Consider the following 7,371-nt stretch of genomic DNA (forward strand, 5'->3'; position numbering starts at 1 on the left):
TCCTATACTGATGTGATTGAACATAGCATCCCCATTCATCCCGACAAACGAGGTACAGTCGTGACTAAGAAACCGTACCGTATTCCCGAAGTACATAAGGCAGAAGTACAAAATCAAATCGATAAGATGTTAGATGAAGGTATAATTTCCCCAAGCAAGAGTCCTTGGAATTTTCCGATATTAATAGTGCCGAAAAAGATGGATGCATCAGGAAAACCTAAGATTCGTATATGTTCAGATTTTCCTAGGATTAATCAGATTACTATTGGAGATAGCTTTCCTTTACCGAATATTACAGAAATACTAGATCAGTTAGGGCAGTCGAAGTACTTTACGACCTTGGATTTAGCCAGTTCGTACCAACAGATTAGAATTAAACCTGAAGACCGTAGTAAGACCGCCTTCAGTACACCATATGGTCATTACGAGTATAATCGCATGAGTTTTGGATTATGTGTTGCCCCCGCAACATTTCAGAGAATGATGAATATTGTTCTATCCGGATTGCAAGGATTAAAGTGTTTTTCGTATTTAGACGATTCTTGTATCTATAGTAGAGACTTAAAGGAACATATGTCAAGATTGAAACTTGTATTTGATAGGTTTCGAACCTACAACCTCAAACTTCAGCCTGATAAGTGTGAATTTCTTAGAAAAGAAGTAACATATTTAGGACATCAAATAACAGATCAAGGTCTGAAGCCAGACCCTCGCTTAATTGAGAAAGTGTTACATTTTCCGCATCCGAAAAATGTCAAGCAATTGCGTGGATTTTTAGGATTAAGTTCTTATTACCGTAGATTTATTGAAGGCTATAGCAATATAGCCAAACCTCTCACTCTTTTGTTAAACAAAGATGTTCCATTCAAGTGGGAACTAAACAAAAACTAGCGTTCCAAACTTTGAAGGAAAAATTGACATCACCACCTCTCCTTCAATATCCTGACATGAGCCGTCCCTTTATTATTACCTGTGACGCCTCAGAAGTCGCAATTGGAGCTATCTTGTCTCAGGGCCAAATTGGCCAAGACAAACCAATCGCTTACGCTAGTCGTACACTTAATAATGCTGAAAGAAATTACTCCACAACCAAACATGAATTACTTGCGATAGTTTGGGCTGCCAAACTATTCCGCCCATACATCTTTGGAAAGGAAACAACCTTTGTGACTGATCATAAACCTTTGCTTTGGGTGTTTAGTGTAAAAGATCCTAGTAGTAGACTTTTAAGATGGAGAATTAAGCTAGAATATAATTATAAGATTGTTTATAAAGCAGGTGTCCGTAATACCAATGCTGATGCATTGAGTCGCATTGCATATTTAGACCCCGATCCAGAAGGTCAACCTTCTACCCTTGACGAAGAAACAAAGAGTAGGATTCTGAAAGAGTTTCACAACCTTCCTGCCGGTGGACACCAAGGTATTCATCGAACTATAGCTAAAATCAAAGCGTACTTAGAATTGAACAATATCGATCCGAAATCTTGGAAAAGACTAAACACCGATGTCGAAGAATACATAAAGAAATGTGAGTCGTGTCAAAAGAACAAACTCACCCAACCTAATGTCAAACTTCAAATGGTTTTGACCACCACTCCTGATGTACTATTTGAGAAATGCGCTTTAGATCTTGTAGGACCGTTTCCTGAAAGTTCTCTCGGAAACAAATTCATCTTAACATGCCAAGATGAATTATCGAAATATTTAGTGACCATTCCCCTACAGCAACAAGATGCAGAAACCGTAGCTGAAGCATTTGTGACAAAATTTGTTTGTCTTTTCGGTATACCTCAAACCATTTTAACCGATCAAGGTAATAATGTTATGAGCGATACCTTTAAGAAAATGTGTCGCATGTTCCAGGTTAAGAGACTACATACTAGTGCATTCCACCCTCAAACTAACTTCGTTGAAAGAGTTCATAGATCTCTTGCTGAGTATCTGAGGCACTATGTGTCTGAAAACCAACTGGACTGGGACGTCTGGTTGCCATACGCTGCTTTTGCTTACAATACAACTCCACATTCAGTAACTAACTATACTTCACACGAGTTGATGTTTGGCCGGATGGCTAACATCCCTGGTATATTACAGAAACAAACTACCGACATTAATTACGCGTATGATGATTACATCAAAACCCTAAAGCAGAAGCTCCAGAACAGTTACGAGTTAGCCAGATCAAAACTGAAACAAGCTAAGGTTAAAAACAAAGAACAATATGATAAGACCGCCTCTCATAAAGAACAATTGTTTAAAGTAGGAGATCAAGTGTTACTTAAAGATGAATCTGTTAGAAGAGGACGATCAAAGAAATTGGGTTCACAGTGGATCGGTCCATACAAAGTAGTTAAAGTTAAAGGTGTTAATTGTACTATTGCTAATCGAGGAAAAACATTTGTAGTTCATGCTAATAGGTTAAAGTTATATTATTAGTAGATAATATTAGTAGACTTTATTAGTAGGTAATGTAGTTTCCGTTTTTGTTCGCAGCCATCATGAGACATCCTCTCTCGTTGCTTGCTTGCTTAGCGATAATTCTTCCGATTATCCAGACAGCAAATGTCACTAGCTCTCAAATTCAGACAATAACAAACACTGTTGGTATATATTATGACTTCTTAGGAGAAGCAGTTTTATATAACAGACAATGGAAGCTTGTGACCTTTGTTAATCTGTCCGATTATGAACAAACTCCTCACCGTGTCTCCACCTACTTGGGAACAGCAAACGAACTATACAAATCAAGTTATCTATTCCGATCGTTCTCGTCGAGAACCTCGATTAGACGTACTTATCCGAAAACTACACAAGGTTGAGCAAACTAATTCAGTCATAAATCAAATTGTCAAAACCAAGGTGAAAACCAAAAGAGGAATATTTAATTTTGTTGGTGAAATATCGAAAATTTTGTTTGGTACTTTAGATTCTCAAGATGCTACTTACTATACAGAACAAATTAGTAAATTAGAAAATGAAGTCAAACTTTTTGAAATTAACTAAAGAATCAATGACTATTGTAAAAGCCACTTTGAAAACTATTAATAATACTGTGTTGTCTATTGAACATAATGAACAAATTTTACAAAAAGGTTTGGAAGATGTTAAAAGAGAAATTAATACTCGTAGTCAAACATTTATGCATTCGATAAACGAACTTGAAGTGAAGGTCGAATGGGACAATTATCTACATTCTATTTCACTTATGTTAGAAGAATTAGATGTCGCATTTGAAATTTTGTTACAGTCCATTCTAAATGCTCAATCTGGTATTTTATCTCCTCATGTAATTACTCCTAAAGAGATATTAGAACATTTTAAATTAAGTGCCTCTGTGATTCCACAAGGCATGTCATTACCCATTCCACCTGGCTCTTCAATAGGTTATGCATTATTAAAAATTGTGGATCTAGATGTTTTTATCAATCAGAAAATTCTTGGTTGTGTTATTAGTTTACCTTTGACTGATGGTTTAAGATTTAATATGTATAAATTAATTCCATTTCCAACTGTGCTTAAAGACAATAAGTATTTCTTTATACAGCCTCAAAATCCGTATTTGATTATTGAAGTATCAAAGCAATATTATGGTAAGATTGATGAACATATGTTTAATACTTGTAAGGAATTAACTTCATTTTCAAGGGTTTGCAAACAAACATTTCCGCTAAAACCTACACATAGTAATGAAGACTGTGAAGTAAAACTTATTGATTTTGTTAAATCAATTCCAGCAGATTGTAACAAACGTATAGTAGAATTAAAAAATATTTTATGGATTTCATTAGATAATAATGAATGTCTATTTGCTTCGCCATTCCCAGAAAAATTTTGTTTGCTACTTTAGATTCTCAAGATGCTACTATTGATGGAAATGATGTGTCGAAAACTGTTTTGATTCATAAAACTGGAAAATTAACTTTAGATAAAAACTGTAAAGCTTATTGTCCAAATTCCTTAATCAGTTCTCAGGAAATATATGTAAGTAACAGTACAAGTAAAGATTTGCTTCCAGTACTAAATGATAGCATTGATTGTTGTATATTCTCAAACTAAAAGATCGATATTAAGAATATGGAATTTACTTTGCCGTTAAATCATATCATACACAAAGTTACAGATTTACAATATGACAGCCATCGTGTTGAGGATGTTGAAAAATTAATTAATGAACAAGAATGGCAGATAACACAAAGTAATCATGTATTTTCTTATTCTATTTTGACTTATATAATCATGTTTACTATTCTGATAGTTCTTTCTGAGTATTATAGCTTTAAGTTTAATTGTTGTAGACATAGGAATAAATGCTGTAATTCAGACTGTATCAGAACCATATGTTTTAAGCCAACAATCATTGCAGGTGTACAATCAACTAGTCCAGCTCTTAATGCTACTTATCGAGCTGCTTCTGGTGAAATAACTTTTAACGAGGAATCACACCCCCCATTTTTTTCTTTTCTTTCCATTTTATTGCAACAGAATTCGCGTCTCATTCACTTCTTTTAAACTCCGAATTCTGTTGGGAAGTTTTGCTGTTATTTTTCCTAGCTGGAAGCCAGACATCCTGTCTGCCTTCAAGTCTCGCACTCGAGTTCCCCCTTTCTGACCTGTAGGTCAAGAGCAGTTAAGATAAACATTCTCCCCTTTTGGTTCTATACAGAAGCCTGGTTCTTTTTCTATATTTATGTAGTCTTTTAACAAGTTAGATTATTATTATTATTAGTGGTAGAACACTGTTAAGAAAACCCATATAGTTTTGTGTATCTTTTAAATGTCATTTTCTGCTTCTAAAAGATTCTTTTTCGTTCTTGGGAACATTAAATATATATGTATGTCTTTGGTAGAAAACAAGTAGATAAACTGTCGAAAGGTCTTGAGTTCATTATGTATAAAACCTTTCAAGTTTATTACTTGAAATCTTTTATGTTTAGTATATGTTTTATAGTTTAAGATACTGTTTGTACAATTCTCTGTAACTCTAGATGTAAAATTATTCTTCCAGAGAAAGGGGCTCACACACCTAAACCCTACACATCACACGCACACGCATGCGCACACACAAAATCTTACCTTTTGCCTGGCTCCGCCCAAGGCACCTTGTTCTAGCCAATCTAGATGTTAATGGCATGGCTTTTTCCAATAGCTAGTATCTCCGCCCCTCAGAGTGGAACTCTTCCGAGCTCCTATGCACCCGAAACCGTGTGCAAAACCAATAATCTTTCTTTTCAGGATACTGGTCCCCCTCGGACTCCGCCCTAGGTACTTTTTAGATCTCCACGCATGCTCGACCTCTGACCTCACGGTCTTGGTGCAACGTTTGCACACGTTAATATTTTGCACACAGACCGTAAATTGGTGCCGGTTGCACCCCTGATCGAGGCCCTTAAAAACGCGTGTTTTGGGCTCTCATCGGACAACGTCCCTCTCCTGAACCCCCTCAGAGACGTGCGGCCTACGAGGAGTACGCAATTCGTTAGGTACGTCTCAGTTCAGGAACTTATCACGAAGAAGTCTCTAGTTGTCCAACCCTCTGCCTTCCAACCTCTCTGCCTCCACGGAGGCCTGCCTACTCACTCTCTTGGTTACCTACCTCACTCTCTTGGTTTACCCAGTACTTGGCAATCTGTTTCTGAAAGCTCGATGGCTCAGCCAGGGTTCTCCCATAATTGCTGGTCGGCATAGGAAACTGACGGTCAAAGTACTACCCTACCTAATCCTCACGGTAACTTGGCAATCTGTTTCTGAAAGCAAGACGGTTCAGCCAGGGTTCTCCCATAATTGCTGGTCTGCTTAGGAAACTGACGGCTAAAGTTACCTCCTTCCGAACTTGGCAATCTACTTCCGCAAGTTTCGCTACAGCCCGGACTCGCTTCAGAAACTGCTGGCAAGCTTAGGAAGTTGACGGCTAAAGTTCTGTCGCACTCCTATTTGATGTGTGTTTTGACAGACTCTAAGTTTATTGCTTAGCTGGCTAAACACACGGGTAATCAAATAGTTACACCCTGTTTGATGTCTGTTCGCAGACCGGTAGATCAAACGGTAAACCCTTACACCTTCCTTGTTTGATGTCAGTTCGCAGACCGGTAGATCAAACGGTAACCTTAATTCCTTCTGGTAACCAACTTTGTTTGATGTCTGCTTAGCAAGTGTACTATGTCACCTAAAGGTTATTAGTATTCTCATATTTAATTAAATTGTCCTATGTATACTAATAATCAAAATCAAAATAAATACTCATACATATAAATATTCATATATCTATATAACATTATAATTAATTGTAGTAATACATTAATTAATTTTAAAATAATGTAACTCAATGTACACCAGAGTGCAAACTCAGTAAAGGATGTCAGTATTGCTAACCACCTAACTTAAAATTTTTGGGTAAAATTTTTACAGTGTTCCCAACTTCAAACAGGAAACAGTAACAAATTGTTACAGGGTTGCCAAACTTTCCAAAAATTTTGGTTGCCTTAATATCTAGCAAAAAATCTTAGATTTGACAAATCAAACTATTTTTTTTCTTAAGGGGCGTCGACTGTAGCGTGGCGCCAGCCAATTAATTTTTTTTTAAATTTTGTCGCCACACTCCACGAATAATTAAATAGTTTGCTAAAATTATTCGAAATGAAAGTGTGAATTATTTTGTATTTTTTTTAAATTCTTAAAATGAGAAATCATTTCACGAGATGAGAATCATCTTTTGCTTTCCTCAAAAGCTTCTTCTCCCTCTTTCTCTCTCTTGTTGTATTTTTGTGCGTCTAGCTTCCCCAGTTAGTCATCACACAGCTGCGTGAAACCAACCCTCTATCTTAAGTAAATAAAGGTTGTGATCTTTCAGTTCCAGAGAAATATAATAAGTTCTTGTAGGAAAAAGAAAGTAAATCTATCTGTCAGTACTGAAAACATTTAGATAAACATAAAAACGCTAGAGTATCAATTAAATTGTATCCTCTGTCTAAAAACGTACGAGAGGTTATTTTCTTAGTTCTCAAACATCTTTGGTAATGACATTAATGTATTTTATTGTAGATTTCGTCTATAAAAGTGCTTTCATAATTTAGAAAATAGCTATGATTTTGGACATTTACAATGTTAGACTGTCAGTGAAGTAAAGAGATATTACTTCTCATGTTACAGCTGCTAATATGAACTTTTCAACTTTCTAAACTTTGGTCAATCTCAATGGTTCCTATGAGCATCTGTAGTAATCAAAATGGTCTTAGTAAATTTATTTTTATGTATTTCTGTGCTCATATTGTTAGTGCAAGGTCGAAGGTTATCTAAAATTTAAATGAAATGATGCAATGTTAAAAGAAAGTCTTTAAGGGCGTATCCGAACACCTCATTACGCAGCGCGAAA

This window comes from Thermobia domestica, chromosome 7 (assembly GCF_964235325.1).
Source record: "Thermobia domestica chromosome 7, izTheDome1.hap1.1, whole genome shotgun sequence".
Classification (NCBI taxonomy): Eukaryota; Metazoa; Arthropoda; class Insecta; order Zygentoma; family Lepismatidae; genus Thermobia; species Thermobia domestica.